The 25,288-nt window shown below is 37.3% G+C and overlaps 1 protein-coding gene across 1 annotated transcript in view; it reads left to right on the forward strand.

Annotated features, from left to right (window-relative positions):
• The first annotated feature begins 2,500 nt into the window (after positions 1–2,500).
• LOC101893337 (Major Facilitator Superfamily protein) overlaps positions 2,501–25,288 on the forward strand; it is a 113,617-nt gene continuing 90,829 nt past the window's right edge. Inside the window, exon 1 of the mRNA XM_059131077.1 lies at positions 2,501–2,511. The gene's annotated coding sequence lies outside the window, so the exon portion shown is untranslated. The remainder of the gene's footprint in view (positions 2,512–25,288) is intronic.

Consider the following 25,288-nt stretch of genomic DNA (forward strand, 5'->3'; position numbering starts at 1 on the left):
AATTCTCCTTTTTGGATACAGGAAATTTAATAATGGAGTAGCTTTGGTTAGATGGAAATAAACCTAGAAGCAAATAAGGTGACAATTACTTGTTGTTGCAGAAAATATAAAAAAAAAACCGAACATCCTTGCATATCCTGCAGCGAAATGCTAAGTGAAGTTTCGTTTCGATTCGAGTGTTGGTGTTTCGTGAGAAATCTGTTTATTGAGGAATTGGTTGACAGCAAAAAAATGCAGGGAAATAAAACATTAATAGCCAAGTTTCTATGGTTAACAGAAGGACGAACGCGTGTTGTCCTGCAAGCAAACCAACCAAAAAAAAAAACAAGAGGACCTGGAAAAAAAGATGGCAATTTTTATTGCGGTTTGACTTTGCTGCAGAGGGAGACGATGATGCCAAGAGAGAGGCACTGCAGCCATTGTGATGTTTTTTAAAGGTCCTTCGTCCCTGCAGTTAACAAAAAAAAGAAAAAAAACAACAAATCTGTTTAACTTTTGTAACCAATATTTTTATGGAAGCACCAGCATGACCGGCGGGCCATTGAATATTCATTATTTTTTTTTTGTTTTCTTAGTTTTCCAAAAGGAAAACCAGGAACAACAAACGGCAGGAAATCATCATCATGATATGTTTGTGACTTTTTGACGTTTGACGTTAATTGCTGTCATAAATTTCGCTGGCGGAAAAAATGATGCTCGCATTGTTCTTGAGGTTTCAATTGCATGCTCGGATTCTAAAAAATGAAGTCACCATTGTTCGCGGCCGGGACCTTTTTTCGCGTTTTGCCTCGACTTTTTATGGACTTTTTTACCTAGCAACGGTCAGCAAGCCATCCAGCCAGACATCGGAAACAACGGAAACGATAATAGACTTTCCTTTTTTTTTTCGCCCACACAACCTTCCTGCCCATGTGAATTGTTGTTGCTCCTGACTTGGTGTGTGTGTGTGAGCGCGGGTCATAAAAAATATTTTAAAAAATTTTCGCCGCCGAGAAAAAAACTGCCTTGATTCTTCCAGTTCTAGTTTCGCCAGAGTTCAGTTTACAGGATCAAATTCTGGGAAGTAGCAAAAAACAAACAATGGAAATAGATTTTAAAAAATCACCAAAAAAATGACAAACTGACCTTGTCAATTTTTTGTAGATCTTTTTTATGAACCGTCCAGCCCAGCCCAGCAACGCGAAAGAGAGTCATAAAGAAATTGACTCTCAGTGGGTTTTTAAAGGAAATTCTAAATAAAAAAGCGACGGCGAACACAGATTAAATAAGGACATCATTTCCTGAAATTGCATTCAACAAAACATCTCAAAGGAATTAGCCATGACGAAAGGACCCTCCTGCTCCTGCCTGCATCCCTCCAAGTGTTACCGTTGCCTTAGAAAATTAATATTTAGTTGATGTTTTTTAGAGTAATGAGCAGAGGCGAGATTTCCTTTTTTTATGAGTTCATTTTTTAAGGTGACATATTGGGTGTTGTTGTTGTTGTTGTTCTTAACAATTTTCGCCTACTCTCTTTTTTTATGGTCCACCATCATGCAGCATGTTCATGCTGCTGTTGTTGTTGCTAGCCTTGCATGCAAAGGACATGCAAAGTGAAAGGTGTTGCCGTGTTGCAAAAGGGTTTAAGTAGGCGTTTTTTACGACGGTCATTTACGACATTTTATGACCCATTGTTGGTGGCTGCGTTTTTTAGGTGACCTTTTTAAGCAGGACAGTTTTTTAACTCTTTTAAAAAAAAAGACAATTCCTGGAAGGTATTTCGTTTTTTTTGGCTTGGTTCGCCGAAAAAAAAGAGTTAAAAAACTGAACTCAATCCTTTGCCAGGATTAGCGATTGTAGGTGAACACGTTATTAGAATTGTAGATTTTCCGTTGCAGGAAAGGGTTTAAGCCAAGAAAAAAAAAAACGAAGGTGAAAGGATTAAGAAGGTTGCTTGTTTTTTTAAATGTTTTCCTGGAAGTAACATGGAGGGAATGAGAATTCCTTCCTTTGGCCACGAATAATAATAGGGGGTGTAGTGGTCATTATAAACCATAAATATACACTGAGAAAAAACTTGATGAAGGACAATTTTAAGGAGATATAGATAGAATGCTTATTTCGCTTTATTTGAATGTTTTGTTTTTCAAAATCTTGAACCCTATGTATGGGGGAGGTACCAGAAGAAATGGTTCGATCTATACCACCTTTATAACAGATCTTGTGTTGATGGAAATATTGAGATGTGCCAAGTCTAAATGGAATCGGATGTTAATTTGGCGTTTTATGAGCTTCATGGATATTCAAAATTTCGACACTTTGTGGGGGAGGTACCAGAAGGAGTGGACCGATCCATTCCAGGTCAACACCAGATCTTGGGTTTATAAAAATATTGGAATGTGTGAAATTTGAAGACGTTCGGATCCTTAAATCACATTTTATAAGAGTTGTAATTATTCAAAATGTTGATCCTTTGTGGGGGAGGTACTTGATGGAGTGGACCGATACTGTCCATTTTAGCATCTGACTTAGGACTGACACAAATATTAGGATTTGCAAAGTTAGAGCAAAATCGGATAATTGTTTCTCTTTCTGTGCAAAAAATATATTTTATATTTTTTTTTTGAAAATTTCGAACTTTTGTGGGGGAGGTACCAAAAGGAATGGACCGATGTATTCCCTCTTAACACCAGACCTTAGGTTAATAAAAATATTGGGATATGTGAAATTTGAAGACAATCGGACTCTTACATCACATTTTATAAGAGTTGTAATTATTCAAAATTTTGACCCTTTGTGGGGGAGGTACTTGATGGGGTGGACCGATATTGTCCATTTTCGCACCTGACATAGCACTGATGAAAATATTAGGATTTGCAAAGTTCGAGCAAAATCAGATTATCGTTTCTCTTTCTGTGCAGAAAATATTTTTTGAAAATTTCTACCTTTTGGGGGGAGGTACCAGAAGGAGTGGACCGATACATTCCATTTTCACCCCAGACCTAACTAATGGGATGTGTAAAATTTAAAGACTATCGGACTCTTAAATCACATTTTATAAGAGTTGTAATTATTCAAAATGTTGACCATTTGTGGGGGAGGTACTTGATGGAGTGGACCGATATTGTCCATTTTCACACCTAACCTAGCACTGATGAAAATATAAGAATTCGCAAAGTTCGAGCAAAATCGGATTATCCTTTCTCTTTCTGTGCAATAAATTCGTTTCTTTGAAAATTTTGACATTTTGTGTGGGAGGTACCAGGAGGAGTGGACCGATATCGCCCATCTCCGAACTCGATCTAAGTTTGACAAAAATATTACGATATACCAAGTTTGGATCAAATTAGATACTTCCTTTGAGAGTTATCGTACGCACCAGCCAGACAGACAGACAGACAGACAGACGGACGGACGGACGGACGGACGGACGGACGGACATCGGTAGATCGACTCCAAATGTTCTGAAACGGATTTGGTCCAAAGAGACCTAGGGTCTAAAACCGTTATTTCGACTAGGCACGTTTTGACCGTATCAAATGATATATACCCTCTGTAGCCATATGGCTGAGGGTATAAAAATGTTAAAGGACAATTGAAGATATTCAGCAATCGCTCATATATTAGGAAACCCCTTTCCTCTTAGGATAACTGAGCATAAATCCTTAAGCAATTTTTGAAGGGATATCTGAGCTAAGAATATGAAATAATAATTTTTTTCTGACTTTTCTGGTAGGAAATCTGAAAGAGTTGAAGTACAATTCACGACATCCTCGTCAGTTTGGATGAGCTTTTTTTGAAGAACCACTTGCACCGCACGAGCACGTGGATTTTTTATGATTATTTTTTTTATAAATACTTTTTAGAAACTTCAGAGCCTAAAAGTCAACTTTTTTAAAAAATTTCCAAGGATTAGCAGTGGATTTTTATTTTCTTTTGTAACGCCTAATTGATAAAGAGGATTTTAAAAACTTGTTTTAGAAAAATGTTTGTACTACTAGATCGTAACAACAGATACCTCAACATGAACTTTATAAAATATATATTTGAAAGGATTTTTAAAAGTCATAAACGAGGATTTTCGAGAGGTATTTCTGAACGGTCTGAATGTGGATTTTTAGAAATATTTTTAAAGGCCATAAATGTGGATTCTTAGGATTATTTTTGGAGGATGCACGTTAACGGTCAAAAGAGATATGTAACAAATTGTGGTGCGTTTAAGTGCCATTAACGTAGATGTATTAAATATTTTTGAAAGGCCTTCAGAGTCTTAAATGTACTTTATTTTCAGTAATATTTTAGAGACCATTATAGCTATAAATTTGGAATTTTAAAAATTTTCGAAGGGTCCCCAGATCTCTAAATGAAGGATTTTAATTATTTTCAAACAACACCAGACCTGTTGTCAATAAAAGGAATTTTTAGAACCACTTATGTGAAATTTTTAAGAATTTTTGAAAAACAAATGAACGGACTTTTTTTTTATATTTTAGAAGGACTTTTAAGGATTTTTACAATTTTATTTTCAGGTGTTTTTAAAAACTTTTTCAAGTATTTTTAAAGGGTACATAAACATGGAGTCCACACCCTCCCACACCCTCTCTACCCATATGGCTGTGGGTATAATAATCCATGTTTATGTACCCTTTAAAAATACTTAAAAAAGTTTTTAAAAACACCTGAAAATAAAATTGTAAAAATCCTTAAAAGTCCTTCTAAAATATATAAAAATTATAAATGTTATTTTTGAAACACTTGAAAGACTATAGGTAAATTATTTTTTTTTCTATTAACCTCTAAAAATTGTTAATAAAATTGGAAAACATAGCCAAATTCTTGACTTAATTTTTTTACCATAAATATTCGCATTCGCCACAAACTCTTATGTACATAATTTACATAACATGTACTATGTACAAAAATTTACATATGTACATACATATGTGCTGGGAAAAAGAAATTAAAAGAAAAACGTTTAGTATTTTATGGACACCATTTATAGCCGTCATCATCAGGTCGCGCGAAAAAAGACGTGTTCTCTCAAAGGTGATAATGCAATTAAAAGGTGGCCATAAAAATAAGTTTTACAAGTTTTTCAGGCTAAAAATCAGCAGCATTTGGTCAATAAAAACTACCTCCGTCAGTCAGTCAGCGAATCTACCTCAGGGCACAAAATGATTGTCTGCTCTTGTGTGTGCGCGGTGAGCGGCTGAAGAGAATTGGCTGGCAAGTTTACAAAAACAATGTGCACACAGAAAGGATCTATATGTTTCTGCTATTTTCAATGAAGATCGCGGATTGTTTTTTTTTATAAAAAAATATTAAAATAAAACATAAGAGAAAATACTCTTAAGATGTCGTTTTTTTCTCTCTTGGTAGAAATTTCTCTTCGTACAAAAAAAAATTAGGAAGATAATTTTTTAGCGCTTGGTTGTGAATTTTGGTTACACAAACTGTCTAATGAGGCCAAGTTGGAAACAACAAAAACTTTAGAGAGAGAGAGAGAGCACGTGTGTGTGTGTTCTTGAGACCTAGTCAATAACTAAAATCTCTTTCTCTTCTCACTCTCTTTTGGTGCGAAAAAAAACATTAGAAGGTCAATTGGGCGCGTACATTAGAAATTAATGATGTTTGGGAAATTTTGGATAATTTTCATGTTTCGTCTTTGTGCTGTTGTTTTTGTTGCTGTGCGAGCTGCTGGTAATTACTTCTGTTTGTTTTTTACACCTATCAACGGAACACTGAAAATAGCTGTTGCTTTGGTGTTAGCCAACATTTGGGTTCACAAAACCATTAACACCCCAACCAAATGATAGAAGAAAAACAGACACACACACACACCCTAATTACCATGTTTGCTGTTGTGTGTAAATTTTCGAACCTTGGCAGGACCAACAAATTGTGGTCCAGCAATGAGGTCCCTCAACTCTTTGATAATTTGCATGAAGGAGTTAGAAATCCAAATGCGATGCTAAAATTCCAATGTAAATGAGCGGCTGTTTGGACTTTGAAAATGTTACGATTTTGTGTTTTTCGAAAATTTGTTCCACTTGATGTTGAAAAGGGAGCCGCTTCCTTTATCAAAAAAAAAAAAAAAAAAAAAAAACGGAAAAATTGGGTTAAGTAATTTTGCCGGATTTGCGATTTTTATGGAAATTCGTTGAGATCAGAAAGAGAATACCGCCAACGAATTTTCGGTTTTACAAGGAAACCACTTGCATTAGCATGATGGCACTACTTTTTGAGAAAGATTATAAATCTTGTTAGTTCTCCTGCGTGCTCCTGTTTGCCCTTAAATTTAACCAATGTCTTTTGTGTTAATTTCTCGCGAACTTACAACATCAAAAACAAACGTTCTGGGAACCCTTTGGGAGAAATATTTCGAAAGTCGTTGCAATTAGTTTTGTTTTGAAATGGAGACGAATCCAAAAAAAATTGTCGAAAGCAAAAATAATAAGCGGAGGTTCTCTGCAAAAAAGTAGGATATTGAGAGGTGTTTTTCTATAACAAAAAAAGGTCAAGTCTTTTTATACCCTCCACCATAGTACGGAGGGTATATTAAGTTTGTCTCTCCGTTTGTAACACCTCGAAATATACATTTTAGAATCCACAAAGTATATACAGGGTGATATGAAAAAACTACAACAAAGTCAAAAGCCATAATTTTTACATTTTCTTTTAAATTTTATTGAATGAAAGCAAAAAATGTCGGAAATAGTATCAAATTTAAGAATAAGTTTCGATTTGTTCGAATTGGTCACCTTTGGCACGAATTATGGCATTCAAACGGCCAATGAAATCGTCACACGCTGCCCGAATATTGCTTTGCGGTATTTTTGCCAATTCCCGAAGAAGCGCTTGCTTGAGGTGATCGACACTTTGCTATTTTTTAGTGCCAACCTTGCTTTCCAAAATACTCCAGACACAATAGTCCAACGGATTGGTATCCGGAGATTTTGGTAGCCATTGTGCGCTGGAAATGAAACGAGAAACCTCATTTTCTAAACATTCTTGGGTGGCGCGTGCTGAGTGCGATGGTGCTGAGTCCTGTTGGAATGTTCAAGGTCTGTGGCCAAAATTTTTGCGTACCCAAGGCTTTAATACACCTTCCAGAATATTTTCGCTATAATATTCAGTATTTATTCTGATGCCACAGTCAATTAATACGAACGGAGAGTGACCATCAGCTGTTATTGCGGCCCACACCATCACCATGGCCGACGCTTGAGTTCTGGGGGCCAATCGAAGGTGCACATTTTCAGATGACCTCTTTGGCAAGTAAACGCGATCATTTTGTTTATTTACAAACTGCTGGACAACGAATGTTTTCTCTTCGGAGAAAATCAAATTCGTCAGTTCACCACTTTCGGTCAAGCGAAGAAACTCTTTAGCTCTTTTGAGGCTATTTTCTTTCTGTTGCGGTGTAAGCTTTTGGACTTTTTGGAATTTCAATGGCTTTACCCCGAGCTCATTTTTCAATATTTGCCGAATGGAATATTGCGATATGTTCAGCTCACGAGCCATTTTTCGGCCACTGGGACGAGGGTTTCGATCAAGTCGCTTTCTTACTTTTCGAAACATTTCTGCTGATGTTGCTGTTTTGTCCCTTCCACTTACTTGACGTCAGACTACGGTAACGAGCGATGGTACGCGACTCAAAAGATTTATTCACATTTAAATGCTGGAGTGCTCTAATGATAGCCACTTGTGGTTCTCCAGCCAAATATAAAAAAATCACACTATCACGCTTGAATTCCATCAGGAATAACTTTTTTTCTGGAAAATTCTCACCAAAATGCTTTTGTAGGCTTGTAAACGATATAACGAGCTGTCACTGGAATAACAACTGTCGGACGAGTGGCTTAGAAATGACAGCAGTCTGAAGTTGGTTGCAGTTTTTTCATCTTACCCTGTATAAGTTGGATAATAATATTACGATGTACCATTTTGTATCACATCGGATACTCCCTTGTATCTCATCGGATACTCCCTTCATGCGTACAAGCCAGCCAGGCACATGGACAGAACATAGGTAGATCGACTCCAAATGTCCTAAAACGGATTTGGTACAAAGAGACTTAGGCTCTAAAAACGTTATTTCGTTAAAGCACGTGAAGTCGTATCAAATGATATATACCCTCTGTAGCTATATGGCTGAGGGTATACAAAAGCGAGAACATAATGTCCTGTTGTTTCTTTAAAAAAAAAGTGCAGGGCCTCATGTCCTACTTTTTGTAGAACTTCTTCCTTTGATAAAGCTAAGGACCACAGGTTCTATATTTTCTTTAGAAAAAAAAATAGCGCAGGACCTACTTTTCCCACAAAAAATGACATCAGCGCAGGTTCTGTTTTTTTTTCTCCAAAAAATTAAAGCTATTAATAAGAATGTTCCTTTGGCTTAGCTCAAGGATAAAGTGTTCTCAAAAGACATGTCGAAAACAATATCCAATTTTAAAAAGGAAACTCCAGGGGATTTCGTGAAAAACTATTGCTCTGTTCCAGAACCTGCAAGAATCCACGATTTTTTAATTTTTTTTTTCGATATCATAAAGAGAAAATCGATTATCGTAGTAAACAATTTCACATTCTTGCAGTTCTGGATCAGACCATGTGTCGCTATGGACAACTGAAAATGGAAGACTCTACGAATGATTAGAAATAGAGAGTCTCAAAAACCGAAGCGAAAGATGGTTATTTGTTATTTGTTCCTTTAGAAAAACTGAAGTTGAGAAGTCCCTTTCATCAGGCAAGCTATAAAAGAAACAGTTTATACACGACCTGCAACATAGAGTCGCTATGTACGAACAGGAAAACGAATTCCGCATGGACGAACTGAGCAATAAGATTCAAAAATCTAGCAGATTAAGGCAATTTCTTGAAAAGAGTTAAAGGTCCCCTTTGAAGAACTCAGGAATAGATAATTATTTTCTTAGCTAAGGAGGTCAGTATTCTGCTAAGAGCTGATTCCGATAAGAGCTGAGCTGAGAGAATCATAGGCCAGCTGAGCATGTGAGTATCTAGGACATGATGAAAAAGTGAGTTCTGATTCTTTTTTTAAAGAGAGGGACTCAACTTTTAACGAACTTCGACACCGTCTAAGCAAAATCTACTTGTCAAAACTTTTGAAATATCAGATTTGAATGAATAATTTTTCTTTTTGACATAGCAAATCAATTTTGTCAAATTTGGTCAAAATTCCTTTGGGCGAACTAAAGTTGAGAAGACTGTGTTGTCAGGAGACCTAAAGAAATTTATAAACGAACTAAGGAATTGGGTCACATTGAGATTAACTGACAATTTCTCGGAACGGGCTAAAGGTCAACTTCAAAGATCTTAGGAAGAAAAGGCTCCTCCTCTTGACTGAGAAAATCAATATTCCTGTAAGAGCTAAGGAATTGAGTCTCTATGGACGAGTTAGGGAGTCTCTATTAGCGGGCCAATAAAGGTAGTCTTCGGAGTCTCCACACATCAGACGAAGAAGCTAGTCTTAATTCTTGATAAGTTGAATAGGATTCCTTTTCGCACGTCTAATATACTTGTTCAAACTCCAAGAGTATCAGGTCCAAAGGGCAAAATTTCCCTTTTTGGCATAGCAAATCAATTTTGTTCTAAATGTTTCAAATGTTCAAACAGGCGTTCATAGTTCCTTAAATGTCCTTCCCTTAACAATTCTCTACATCTCGGCTCCTTTATATATTTACTTCTTTTTGCCTTCATAATTTAGTTCAGGTCATCCCCTTTGACAAATCTAAATACATAAAATACCTGTTTTGTGAAAATGTCAAAACAAGCTACTCGCGTTTGAATTTATAAACATTTGCTAGGATTTCAACAGATCCCTCCCCTACCGGATAATGTAGGAAGAGAGATTTTTGACTTCCACTCCTACATTTGAAAGAGACTTCCTATTTTGCTCTTAATTTTTGACTTAACATAAATTTATCTGTCATGCTTAAACAAGCGGCTCAAAGTACGCCCTCTTCCTTGTTGTGCCTGACTTAGAGCAGCTTGTTTCAGATCAATTGCCTGTAATCGCTTTGACTTCTCAAAACAAATAAACAAACAAACATTGCTGGCTTACTCTCTGGCCGGATGACTGCTTTAGTTTTAAATCGCCCTGCTTTTTCTCCCTAAACTCTAAATTAACTTTAAGCGAATTAAGCCATAACGGAGCCGAGTTGACTTTTCGTCAACTCCCTCTCTCTAACCCACTCTCTTTTCTCTCTAGTCCTTTGGATAATCGCAAAACGTTTTGAGAATTTAGCCAGCTAATCGTGGATAATCTCGTTAACATGTGCGGCTTAATTTCAAGCGAATAGAATTAACCCCTTAATAATCCAAATATCTTATTTCGGCAGAGTTGCAACCTAAGGGGCTTAAGAGAAATTCTCGTTGACTTTAAATTTAAGCCTTTTATTTGGTATTGTTATTTTTTCTCTCTGGAAAAAAAATTAGAAGACGTTTTTTCAGAAATGTCCTTCAACACAGAATTTTTTTCTTTAGGAAAAAAAATACAGGCAAAAAAGTAGATTTTTTTTAAAAGAAAAGTTTTAAAGAAAAAAAGTTAGGAAAGTAGAACCGATGCCTTGTTCTATAGAAAAAATCCTAAATGTTTTCATGAAAATTATTTTTTATTTTAGGGTTTAGTTGTATAAAAATCCTATCTTCACCTATGGAAACCTCTTTTGAGTCATTCGTAAAGATTTTTTTTGGAATTTCTTATAAAAACAAATCAGGTCAGGGAAAATTGCCCATAAGTCCTAAGGAATTTTTGGTACAGGAAAAATGCCACCTCTGATTTTTTTCCTTTTTTTTTTGGGTTTGAACTTGGATGCTCCCTTTTTAGTTGGGTTGTTGAAAAACCTGCTTTAACGGAAACCCGTCCTTCAGCCTCTATATGGTGACCCTATTTATTTTTTTTATACTTCGTTCTTTGTCAGTTTTTTTCTATAGAAAAAAATTCGTTTTCTACAACCTATAGAAAAAAATTCACAGGATCCCCGGTGGGTCCCAAGTTTTTTCTATAGAAAAAAATTTACAGGATCCCCGGTGGGTCCCAAGTTTTTTCTATAGAAAAAAATTCACAGGACCCCCGGTGGGTCCCAAGTTTTTTCTATAGAAAAAAATTCACAGGATCCCCGGTGGGTCCCAAGTTTTTTTCTATAGAAAAAAATTCACAGGATCCCCGGTGGGTCCCAAGTTTTTTTCTATAGAAAAAAATTCACAGGATCCCCGGTGGGTCCCAAGTTTTTTTCTATAGAAAAAAAATCAAAGGAGACTTCCCTCCTCAGCTCATCTATAGAGAATCCTCTCATACTCCCTTCGCTTTACAAAAGACACAATATATCCTGAGTATCCCTCTATAATCCTGTCATCACATATGTTCTAGAATATATGACTCCTTAATAGCTCTAATTAATTCTCAGAACACTGCTAATATCCTACAAGTCATAATTGCCAGAGATTTTCATAATCCGAAATTCGGACGATGTGCGAAAATTTCCTCAATAACTCCTTGGTCATATCGCACAAGAGAGAGAGAGAGAGAGTTAATGAGAAAGAGAGGCACATAGAGTAGAGAAAGGATTAAAACACAACCGAAAGGATTAAATGAAAAACATATCACGATCTGGCAAACAGTCGGTTGCATTGAATGCCACCAAAATCCTTTCACCGAAACAATGGACGGGTGAAAGGACTCGCCCGAAAAGGACCTACAAGTAGCTGGACAATATTAAAAATCCCATCATCCTTTTATGGTGTACGCCCGCACGTAAATTAGAGACAAACCGACAAACTAACAGCCAGCTAAATTGGCAGGAGATGATAAGGCATTTTAAACGCTTGGACCACACCCATAATTGCCGAGCAGCAGTGGCAGCAGCAGCAACCCTTTTTTCGGTGGCCAAACGAAGCCATGATGACTTGGCGAACGCACTCATTGTCCTTTGTATGCAAATGTTTTGCTTTAATTTGCATCCTTAACGGATTAAATTCAGATCAACGGGGTAAGGCGGAGCCGGCGAATGGGCAAAGAAAGGATTACAGAAGGATTGTCAATGAGTGACCTGGTTAAGGCAACAGCCTGCTCAACAGCTACCTACTGTTCGCGTGGTTATCCTCGTTTTGTCCTTTGCCTGGCAAAAGCAGAACATAATTAATTATTTAATCCTTTCGTTGACTTGACTTTTAAATCCTTTGACAACAGCCGATGGACAAACACATGGATCAAACGAAAGGCTTAAATTCAAAGTCAACGAGAATTCCTAGCAAATCTCCCCAAGTCACTGCTCCGAGAAGAGAGAGAGAGAGCGTTTAGGTTATTAAGGGGTTAATTCTATTCGCTTGAAATTAAGCCGCACATGTTAACGAGATTATCCACGATTAGCTGGCTAAATTCTCAAAACGTCTTGCGATTATCCCAGCGACTAGGGAGATCGCCAGAGCGAGAGTGGAATGGGGGAGTTGACGTAAAGTCAACTCTTTCTAAGTCAGGCTTAATTCGCTTAAAGTTAATTTAGAGTTTAGGGAGAAAAAGCAGGGCGATTTAAAACTAAAACAGCCATCCGGGAAGAGAGTAAGCCAGCAATGTTTGTTTGTTTATTTGTTTTGAGAAGTCAAAGCGATTACAGGCAATTGATCTGAAACAAGCTGCTCTAAAGCAGGCACAACAAGGAAGAGGGTGTCCTCTGAGCCGCTTGTTTAAGCATGACAGATAAATTTATGTTAAGTCCAAAATTAAGAGCAAAATAGGAAGTCTCCTTCAAATGGGTGTGTGGAAGTCAAAAATCTCCTTTCCTATCTTTTTAGGCAGGGGAGGGATCTGTTGAAATCCTAGCAAATGTTTATAAATATCAAGAGCGAGTAGCTTGTTTTGGCATTTTCACAAAAACAGGTATTTTATGTATTTGGATTTGTCAAAGGGGATGACCTGAACTAAATTATGAAGGCAAAAAGAAGTAAATATATAAAGGAGCCGTAGGAAGAGATGTAGAGAATTGTTATGGGAAGGACATTTAAGGAACTATGAACGCCTGTTTGAACATTTGAAGGATTTAGAACAAAATTGATTTACTATGCCAAAAAGGAAATTTTGTCCTTCGAACCTGATACTCTTGGAGTTTGGACAAGTAGATTAGACGGGCGAAATGGAATCCTTATCAAGAATTAAGACTAGCTTCTTCGTCCGATGGGTGGAGACTCTTCGTTTATAAATTTCTTTAGGTCTCCTGACAACACAGTCTTCTCAACTTCCGTTCGTCCAAAGGAATTTTGATAAAATTTGACAAAATTGATTTGCTGTCAAAAAGGAAATTTTGTTCATTCGAACCTGATACTCGTGGTGTTTGGACAAGTAGATTTCGCCTAGACGGCGTCGAAATTCGTAAAAAATTGAATCGATTTATTCTAAACAAGAATTAAGACTCACCATTCCGACTCGTGTTTAGATACTCCCGAGACAAGCTGGGCTATGAAGACTACATTTAGATACTCCTGAGCCTAGCTGGGCTATGAAGACTACATTTATTGGTCCGCTAATGAAGACTCCCATTATTTTACTCCTGCATAGAGACTTAATTCCTCACCTTTTTCTTCATAAGTTCTTTGAAGAGGACCATGGCCCATATAAGGTCGGCCAGTAAGCCCATCTGACTACTAAGTTTCCCGTCAGAAGACAAAATTGTGAAATTCGAAGGGAGTCAAATCCCGATGATGCGAAAACTACTACGTTTGTTGTCAAAAGTAGTTTAATTGGCCAACTTCCTGTAGACCTTAAAGGGGACCTCCAGGCCATTTCAAGAAATTTTTCTGTTAGTCCTTTGAGACTCATTTCTTAGTTCGTTTATGGAGTATTCTCTTTGCAGCTGTGATAACACAGTTTTCTCAACTTCAGTTCGTTCAGAGGAATTTTGGCCTCAACTCGTCCTAGAAAACTACCATCCTCAGCTGGGATTTAAAGACTCCTTTTCTCTACTTTTTCCTAGAATCTTTGATTTTCAATTGCAAATGGGGACATCGTTACTCATGCCATTCATTGAGACTTAAATTGGACATAAAGACCTAATACCTCAGATCTGTTATTAAATTCCTTATAGTCCTTTGAGAGGACTTTATCCTTGAAGTAGCCTAAATATACTTCCTTCATTATGTATATAGATTTCGGAAGACTCCATTCTTCTTGAAGACTTCCTATTTCGCTTCGCCTCTGAAATCTACCCTATGTCTATCTTGTTATGGTCCAATGTTTTTCTGGAAAAAAATTCACAGGACATTTTTGTCCCAATTCTGGACAAAACAATTCACAGGACCAGGTCCACGTTTTTTTATATAAAAAGAAAAAAATTACAGAACGAGGTCCAAGTTTTTTCTATAGAAAAAAATTCACAGGACCCCAGGTGGGTCCAAGTTTTTTCTATAGAAAAAAATTCACAGGACCCCAGGTGGGTCCAAGTTTTTTCTATAGAAAAAAATTCACAGGACCCCGGTGGGTCCCAAGTTTTTTTCTAAAGAAAAAAATTCACAGGACCCCCGGTCCAATTTTTTTTTATTGAAAAAATTCACAGGTCACCCGGTCCAATTTTTTTCTATAGAAAAAAATTCACAGGACCCCCGGTCCAATTTTTTTCTATAGAAAAAAATTCACAGGACCCCCGGTCCAATTTTTTTCTATAGAAAAAAATTCACAGGACCCCCGGTCCAATTTTTTTCTATAGAAAAAAATTCACAGGACCCCCGGTCCAATTTTTTTCTATAGAAAAAAATTCACAGGACCCCCGGTCCAATTTTTTTCTATAGAAAAAAATTCACAGGACCCCCGGTCCAATTTTTTTCTATAGAAAAAAATTCACAGGACCCCCGGTCCAATTTTTTTCTATAGAAAAAAATTCACAGGACCCCCGGTCCAATTTTTTTCTATAGAAAAAAATTCACAGGACCCCCGGTCCAATTTTTTTCTATAGAAAAAAATTCACAGGACCCCCGGTCCAATTTTTTTCTATAGAAAAAAATTCACAGGACCCCCGGTCCAAGTTTTTTCTATAGAAAAAAATTTACAGGACCCCCGGTGGGTCCCAAGTTTTTTTTTTTTCTATAGAAAAAAATTCACAGGACCCCAGGTGGGTCCAAGTTTTTTCTATAGAAAAAAATTCACAGGACCCCGGTGGGTCCCAAGTTTTTTTCTAAAGAAAAAAATTCACAGGACCCCCGGTCCAATTTTTTTTTATTGAAAAAATTCACAGGTCACCCGGTCCAATTTTTTTCTATAGAAAAAAATTCACAGGACCCCCGGTCCAATTTTTTTCTATAGAAAAAAATTCACAGGACCCCCGGTCCAATTTTTTTCTATAGAAAAAAATTCACAGGACCCCCGGTCCAATTTTTTTCTATAGAAAAAAATTCACAGGACCCCCGGTCCAATTTTTTTCTATAGAAAAAAATTCACAGGACCCCCGGTCCAATTTTTTTCTATAGAAAAAAATTCACAGGACCCCCGGTCCAATTTTTTTCTATAGAAAAAAATTCACAGGACCCCCGGTCCAATTTTTTTCTATAGAAAAAAATTCACAGGACCCCCGGTCCAAGTTTTTTCTATAGAAAAAAATTTACAGGACCCCCGGTGGGTCCCAAGTTTTTTTTTTTCTATAGAAAAAAATTCACAGGACCCCAGGTGGGTCCAAGTTTTTTCTATAGAAAAAAATTCACAGGACCCCGGTGGGTCCCAAGTTTTTTTCTAAAGAAAAAATTCACAGGACCCCCGGTCCAATTTTTTTTATTGAAAAAATTCACAGGTCACCCGGTCCAATTTTTTTCTATAGAAAAAAATTCACAGGACCCCCGGTCCAATTTTTTTCTATAGAAAAAAATTCACAGGACCCCCGGTCCAATTTTTTTCTATAGAAAAAAATTCACAGGACCCCCGGTCCAATTTTTTTCTATAGAAAAAAATTCACAGGACCCCCGGTCCAATTTTTTTCTATAGAAAAAAATTCACAGGACCACCGGTCCAATTTTTTTCTATAGAAAAAAATTCACAGGACCCCCGGTCCAAGTTTTTTCTATAGAAAAAAATTTACAGGACCCCCGGTCCAAGTTTTTTCTATAGAAAAAAATTCACAGGACCCCAGGTGGGTCCAAGTTTTTTCTATAGAAAAAAATTCACAGGACCCCGGTGGGTCCCAAGTTTTTTTCTAAAGAAAAAAATTCACAGGACCCCCGGTCCAATTTTTTTTATTGAAAAAATTCACAGGTCACCCGGTCCAATTTTTTTCTATAGAAAAAAATTCACAGGACCCCCGGTCCAATTTTTTTCTATAGAAAAAAATTCACAGGACCCCCGGTCCAATTTTTTTCTATAGAAAAAAATTCACAGGACCCCCGGTCCAATTTTTTTCTATAGAAAAAAATTCACAGGACCCCCGGTCCAATTTTTTTTTATTGAAAAAATTCACAGGTCACCCGGTCCAATTTTTTTCTATAGAAAAAAATTCACAGGACCCCCGGTCCAATTTTTTTCTATAGAAAAAAATTCACAGGACCACCGGTCCAATTTTTTTCTATAGAAAAAAATTCACAGGACCACCGGTCCAATTTTTTTCTATAGAAAAAAATTCACAGGACCCCCGGTCCAATTTTTTTCTATAGAAAAAAATTCACAGGTCCCGCTCAAAGTTTTTTCTATAGAAAAAAATTCGCAGGACCCGCTCAAAGTTTTTTCTATAGAAAAAAATTCGCAGGACCCGCTCAAAGTTTTTTCTATAGAAAAAAAAAATCGCAGGACAAGCTCAAAGTTTTTTCTATAGAAAAATTTCGCAGGACCCGCTCCAAGTTTTTTCTATGGAAAAAAATTCACAGGACCAGGTCCAAGTTTTTTCTATAGAAAAAAAAGTCGCAGGACCCACGGTGGGTCTCAAGTTTTTTCTATAGAAAAAAATTCACAGGACACCCGGTCCAATTTTTTTCTATAGAAAAAAATTCACAGGACACCCGGTCCAATTTTTTTCTATAGAAAAAATTCACAGGACCCCCGGTCCAATTTTTTTCTATAGAAAAAAATTCACAGGACCCCCGGTCCAATTTTTTTCTATAGAAAAAAATTCACAGGACCCCCGGTCCAATTTTTTTCTATAGAAAAAAATTCACAGGACCCCCGGTCCAATTTTTTTCTATAGAAAAAAATTCACAGGACCCGCTCAAAGTTTTTTCTATAGAAAAAAATTCACAGGACCCGCTCAAAGTTTTTTCTATAGAAAAAAATTCGCAGGACCCGCTCAAAGTTTTTTCTATAGAAAAAAAATCGCAGGACCCGCTCAAAGTTTTTTCTATAGAAAAAAATTCGCAGGACCCGCTCAAAGTTTTTTCTATAGAAAAAAATTCGCAGGACCCGCTCAAAGTTTTTTCTATAGAAAAAAATTCGCAGGACCCGCTCCAAGCCTTTTCTATAAAAAAAATCACAGGACCCCCGGTGGGTCCCAAGTTTTTTTTCTATAGAAAAAAATGCACAGGATCCCCGGTCCAAGTTTTTTCTATAGAAAAAAATTCACTGGACCCCAGGTCCAAGTTTTTTCTATAGAAAAAAATTCACTGGACCCCAGGTCCAAGTTTTTTCTATAGAAAAAAAATCACTGGACCCCAGGTCCAAGTTTTTTCTATAGAAAAAAATTCACTGGACCCCAGGTCCAAGTTTTTTCTATAGAAAAAAATTCACTGGACCCCAGATCCAAGTTTTTTCTATAGAAAAAAATTCACTGGACCCCAGATCCAAGTTTTTCTATAGAAAAAAATTCACTGGACCCCAGGTCCAAGTTTTTTCTATAGAAAAAAATTCACTGGACCCCAGGTCCAAGTTTTTTCTATAGAAAAAAATTCACTGGACCCCAGGTCCAAGTTTTTTCTATAGAAAAAAATTCACTGGACCCCAGGTCCAAGTTTTTTCTATAGAAAAAATTCACTGGACCCCAGGTCCAAGTTTTTTCTATAGAAAAAAATTCACTGGACCCCAGGTCCAAGTTTTTTCTATAGAAAAAAATTCACTGGACCCCAGGTCCAAGTTTTTTCTATAGAAAAAAATTCACTGGACCCCAGGTCCAAGTTTTTTCTATAGAAAAAAATTCACTGGACCCCAGGTCCAAGTTTTTTCTATAGAAAAAAATTCACTGGACCCCAGGTCCAAGTTTTTTCTATAGAAAAAAATTCACTGGACCCCAGGTCCAAGTTTTTTCTATAGAAAAAAATTCACTGGACCCCAGGTCCAAGTTTTTTCTATAGAAAAAAATTCACTGGACCCCAGGTCCAAGTTTTTCTATAGAAAAAAATTCACTGGACCCCAGGTCCAAGTTTTTTCTATAGAAAAAAATTCACTGGACCCCAGGTCCAAGTTTTTTCTATAGAAAAAAATTCACTGGACCCCAGGTCCAAGTTTTTTCTATAGAAAAAAATTCACTGGACCCCAGGTCCAAGTTTTTTCTATAGAAAAAAATTCACTGGACCCCAGGTCCAAGTTTTTTCTATAGAAAAAAATTCACTGGACCCCAGGTCCAAGTTTTTTCTATAGAAAAAAATTCACTGGACCCCAGGTCCAAGTTTTTTCTATAGAAAAAAATTCACTGGACCCCAGGTCCAAGTTTTTTCTATAGAAAAAAATTCACTGGACCCCAGGTCCAAGTTTTTTCTATAGAAACAAATTCACCGGACCCCCGGTCCAAGTTTTTTCTATAGAAAAAAATTCACCGGACCCCCGGTCCAATTTTTTTTCTATAGAATAAAAATCACAGGACCCGGTCCAAGTTTTTTTTCAATAGAAAAAAAAATCACAGGACCCTCGGGACCTTTCCACGTCTTCCTCTACAGAAAAACTCCAAAGGATATTGAAAATATCAATATTTGTCCCAATTTAATATGCCGAACGTTGTCCTTTTGTATCCTTGAATCTTTCTTTGAAAATCCACCGCCACTTGCCCCCAAAGAATTCACTCGAATTACACCTCTTACTTGCCTTAAAAAAATCTTGAGACCAAAAAGAACGGAAGTAACCAAAGTGACAATTACTTCCTTTTTTCCAAAAACCGATCTGTCTACATTACTCATCACACATTAAGAGGATGAAGAGGACACCAAAAAGAAACCGTAACAGTATGCTTAAAAGAATGATTTAAGGAGGAACAAACCAAAAGAGGACAAGACAAAACAAAACCGCTACAATTATTGTTCGGCTTCCCAGCGAGACACACTAAAAAGGGGATGACAAATGTCCTAGCACCAGGCCAGGCCAGGCCATAACTACTTAAGAGGCAATTAGCAGTGCCAAATGGGCCAGGCGACGTCGTCGATTGCCTGCATTAACAAGACGATCTACACGCCGCAGTGCTCTTCAGCTGAGCATCCACAAGCGGCGGGTGGAGAGGGAGAAGATCCCAAAAATTGAAATAATAAAAATGTATTTTATTGATCTGAAGTGGATTGCTTGGTATTTTAAGGCTGACTATTTATGTTTGTTTTTGTTTTTCGTTTTTTACAACAAGAGCAAGATCTGTAACCTTAAAGAGAGGAGAATTGAAAAGATCACACAAAATTGTTAAGTGTCGACAATTATGTCATGTTTGACGTCACTTTGATCTTCTGGCTGGGCCCAGCAATTGAGAGGTAATTGAGTGGCACAGTGTGGTATGGAGGGGTGGAGGGGGATGAATATTGAACAAAAAGACAAACAAGGAAAATGTCAATGATGTGGTTGGTGTATTAAGTGCCAGCAGAGTCAGTCAGCCAAGGAAGAGGAACAGTGGCCAGCCAATGAGTGCCACTGGTGGTGGCTTCACAAATGCCGCATCTGAACTGTAGCCATAATTAGATGGTGGTTGAGAAACGATCGATTTATTGGCTTTGTCGCAGAGGCAACCAGACGACACGTTACATCAGTTCGTCTTCTTTTTTTCGGTGTGCTCCTTTAAGTGATTTTCGATCCTTGTTATCTCCTCAAAAAAACATCATTTTAAGCGCCTCTAAACACCAAGGCGGTGTTCCTTTCATCCCGTGTGGGGAAAGGAAGTTAAGGGCGTAGCCGACGCCATCCATCACTCTCTTAATTGTCAGTAATTGAAATCTATTTAGGAAACATTTAAATATTTAAAGCGGAGATTTTTATTAATTGGCCGTGACAAGGATCACTTAGGGGATGGAGGATGAGGAGAAGGGGGATGTGTATTAAATTGATGTTGTACAAATATTTATTGGTAAACAAATTTGAAACGGATATTATTTGGAAGGGCGTGCAATTTTTTGGTTTTACCAAAAACGAGATGGGGTGAAATGGAGTAGGGAATTCCGGAGGTCTCTAAAAACAAGGAAAATAACACATATATATCCTCAGTCAATGTTCGATTATTTAAATATATATAAAATGAGACGAAAAAACTGCAACCAACTTCAAACTGCTGTTATTTCAAAGCCACTCGTCCGCCAGCTGTTAAAATTATTCCAGTGACAGCTCATTATATTGTTTGCAAGCGTACAAAAGGATTTTGGTGAGAATTCTCCAGAAAAAAAGTTATTCGTGATGGAATTCAGGCGTGATAGTGTAATTTCTTTATATTTGGCTGGAAAAACACAAGTGGCTATCGTTAGAGCACTCCAGCATTTAAATATGAATAAGTCTTTTGTGTCTCGTACCATCGCTCGTTACCGTGATTCTGGTAGGGTTGCCCAAAGTAAAAGAAGTGGACGGAAGAAAACAGCAACATCAGCAGAAATGGTTCGAAAAGTAAAGAAGCTACTTGATCGAAAACCACGACGCAGTGGCCGAAAAATGGCTCGTGAGCTGAACATATCGCAATATTCCATTCGGCCGGCAAATGTCGAAAAATGAGCTCGGGGTAAAGCCATTGAAATTCAAAAAAGTGCAAGAACTTACACCGCAACAGAAAGAAAATAGACTCAAAAGAGCTAAATAGTTGCTACGCTTGGCATAAAGTGTTGAATTGCCGAATTTGGTTTTCTCCGATGGGAAAACATTTGTTGTCCATCAGTTTGTCAGATCGTGTTTACTTGCCAAAGAGGTCAGCTGAAAATGTAAACCTTCGGTTAACCACCAGAACTCAAGCGCCGGCCAAGGTGAGGGTGGGGGCCGCCATAACAGCCGATGGTCGCTCTCCGCTCGTATTAATCGACCACGGCATCAGAATAAATGCCGAATATTATTGCGAAAATATTCTGGATGGTGTATTAAAGCCTGGGGCACTCAAACCTTTTGGCCGCCGCCCTTGGGTATTCCAACAGGACTCAGCACCATCACACTCAGCACGCGCCACACAAGAAAGGTTACAAAATGAGGTTTCTCGCTTCATTTCCAGCGCACAATGGCCACCAAATCTCTCCGGATACCAAACGGTTGGACTATTGTGTCTGGAGTATTTTGGAAAGCAAGATTGGCACTAAAAATACCAAAGTGTCGAAAACCTCAAGCAAGCGCTTCCCCGAGAACGGACCAAACTACCGCAGAGCAACATTCGGACAGCGTGTGACGGTTTCATGGATCGTTTGAAGGTCATAATTCGTGCCAAAGGTGACCAATTCGAACAAAATTAAACTTACACTTTTATAAGAGTTATAAATATTCAAAATATTCACCCTTTGTGAGGTCAGCAAAATCGGATCATAATTTCTCTTTCTGTGCAGTAAATTATTTTCTTTAAAAATGTTGACATTTTGTGGAGGGAGGTACCAGAAGGAGTGGACCGATATTGCCCATCTTCGAACTTGATCTAGGTTTGACAATAATATCACGATGTACCAAGTTTGGTTTAGGCGGACGGACATATTTAGATAGACTTTAAATGTCCCGAAACGGATTTTTTCTACAGAGATCTAGGGTCTAAAACCGTAATATCGATGAGATACGTTGTGGTCGTATCAATATATACCAGAAGGGGTTGGTCGATATCTATCAGCTTCTCACCAGATCTTCTATTAGTTCAAATATTGGTATGTACCCAGTTTTGAGCTTTTGTGGTGGAGGCACCAGAAGAAGTGGTCCAATTTTGTCCATCTACGAACTCATTTTAAATTTGATAATAATATTACGATGTACCAAGTTTGGACCAAATCGAATACTCTCATCGAGAGTTATCGTGAGCACCAGCTGGCCAGAATGATGAACGGTTGGACGGACTAGATCGACTACAAATGTCCTGAAACGGATTTGGTTCTAGGATCTAAAACCGTAATTTCCATGAGATAAGTTTTGGTCGTATAAAATGGTATATACCCTCTATAGCCATGTGAGGGCAAAAAAAAAAATTTATTTAAAGAAAACAAATTAAAAAGCAGTAAGTTCGGCAGGGCCGAACTTTAAATATCCTCCACTATTTGAAACGAATTTTTAAAAATTTTCAAAAAATAAAATCCTTAAAAAAATTCCGTTAAAATTTTAAAAATACCGAATATAGGCGTTATTTTCGGATCTATACGACGTGGACCAACATAGGCATTGTTTGCCATAAGCCATTACCATATTCAAATTCGAAACTTGAAATAAACGGTGAATAATGTAGACGAAATCATCAAAATATCGTATATAGGGAAGTACCGTTATATCGGAGCTGTGCGAAGACCTGGACCAGCATAGACAATTTTCTGTCACAGCCTGTAACATCCATTACGAACTTCAAATACGACACCTCAAACAATTTCGGTGGGTAAAGTATCTAAAACCGTCAAAATACCGAATATAGGGAGGTACTGATATATGGGGCCTATACGAAGACCTGGACCTGCATAAACCATTTTCTGTAATAGACTGTAGTATCCATGACGAACTTCAAATACGACATCTCCAACAATTTCGACGGGTATTGTACCTAAAACCGTCAAAATACCGAATATCGGGAGGTAGCGTTATATGGGGGCTATATGAAAACGTGGACCTGCATAGACAATTTTCTGTCTTTGGCTGTAGTATCCATTTCGAACTTCAAATACCAAATTTAAAACAATTCCGATGATTAATGTCGCTAAAATCATCAAAATACCGGATATCGGGAGGTATCGTTATGTGGGGGGCTATACGAATACGTCGACCTGCATAGACAATTTTCTGTCATAGGCTGTAGTATCCATGACGAACTTCAAATACCAAATTTGAAACTGTTCCGGTGAATACCGTCGCCAAAATCATCAAAATACCGAATATTGAGAGGTACCGTTATATGGGGGCTATAAGAAAATGTGGACCTGCATAGCCCATTTAAGAACTTAACCTAATGGAAAATAAAACCTAATGGAAAAATAAACATGTGTGCAAAATTTTAGCCTTCTATCTCAATTCGTTCGAAACATATCGTGATCACAACAGACAGACGGACAGACAGACAGACACACAGACACACAGACAGACAGACGGACATGGCTCGTCTTAGAATTTTACGCTGATCAAGAATATATATACTTTGTTGGGTCTGACTTGAGTATTTCGAGGAGTTACAAACGGAATGACAAAGTTAATATACCCTCCATAGTATGGTGGAGGGTATAAAAGCAAGTCCCTTGAAATTTACAACAACAACAACACAACTGACAAGCTGTGATTTGCGTAAATTCTTATGGATTCTGAGAATCCGTAAAAAATATGAAATACACCAAACGGCATTTTTTTTTGACTTCTCTAATTACTCCTTTGTTGATAATTATGAGTTCTAAGGATTTTCTTTTTTTCAGGATTGCAAATTACATCCTGCCTCCAGACAACAGGCATTTCCAAGGAACTCCTTAAAAAATTATACAATTTTGTATGTTGCGTTTCGTAAAAAACGCGCAACAATTAACCTTGAGGTGTTTTGTTTTTTTTGCGCAGTCTTACGGCAACTTACGTAAATTTTCATAATATTCGCATTTTCGCTGTGTGTCCATTCGCCCAAGGAGTTTCCCAAAAAATAAAGGAAAGGTTTATTATCCTTTCGCAGAAACTCTTTCAATTTTCATTTCTCCACAAAACCCTTCGCGATTTACCTCTTCCATCATTAAAGGGTCTGCTGCGGCGTAACTGGTTAGCTGGACAAATGCAAAAAAAAAAACAAGAAGACATTTAACAACAACAAAAAGCATATACTTTTTTATTGGGAACCGTAAACAACGCAAAGAAACAAATGATTGAGTCATAAATTGCCAAAGGAGAAAAAAAAGAACGGAACATCAGGTAAATTGCGATTGAATAAGGAAGACATCATTTGGGCCTCTTAGCCATGCTGTAAAAGGATGCAATATTGCCACACGGATATTTAAGGATATGCGCATATGTCCGTCCGTCCATCCTTTCCGTTTCGCGGAATTTTCCTGGCAATATTAGGCAAGGGTATTACATAAGGGTTACACAACCAACCGGTTATATGACTTTGGCTAATGTTGCATCGTAAAAAACGCAGACGTCTTTCTCTATTACCAAAATAAAAAAAAAAACAATAACAAAAGGATCCGCACACACAGAACATTGTCCGTCCAGGTGAAAACATCAACCATGCCACAACAACCCCTTGAAAAACGGGCTGAGGAAAAAACGCAACATGACACAACCCACACTCACACCAAACAAGAAAAAGGACACTAAAAAACAGAAGAAGGAAGAAAGGAGTTGTAAAAAAATAAATTGCATATTGTTAGAGGACCATTGTTTCGCAACTTTATGATCCTTTCTTCCACTCGATGATTGCGGGAAGAGAGTTGTCTTCTTCAAAAAAAAAAAAAAAACATTTTAAGAGAGTTGAGGCCTTTAAAAAACCTTCCTTAAATGATGAAGTCATAATGGGCAATGTTTTCCTTAAAACCGACACTACCTAATTTACAAAAAAAGAAGAAAAAACTCTGCAAAAAATGACCAAAAAACTAAACATCAATTGAATGCTACTTCCCATCGCCATTATGGGCATCATAAAAAAAAATATTGGCAAACATTACAACATCCTGGAAATCTGACACCTACTTCCCCGTTTGTCAAATTACACGAAAATAAATCCATAAAAAAAGGATAATTTGGGAAAGGATTGTAAAAGGATTATTGAATACTAATTATTCGTTTGTCTTCGATGGTTTTGATTACGCAAAGGTGATGCAAGGATACAAAAAAAAATAAAAGAAAAAAAAGATTTTTAAACGAAAGACCAGGGTAGTAATGGGAAGGGGTTTCTTCAAAGGAATATCCAATTGTGAAATGACATGAGTTGTTGTAAATTTGTTTTAAGGAAGTTTGAAAAAAATAGTTTTAACCTCAGTCAGTATGGCCACAGAGGCTATATATAATTTGATACGGGCAAAACGTGTCGAAATATTT

The sequence above is a fragment of the Musca domestica genome, unplaced genomic scaffold (assembly GCF_030504385.1).
Source record: "Musca domestica strain aabys unplaced genomic scaffold, Musca_domestica.polishedcontigs.V.1.1 8, whole genome shotgun sequence".
NCBI classification, from domain to species: Eukaryota; Metazoa; Arthropoda; class Insecta; order Diptera; family Muscidae; genus Musca; species Musca domestica.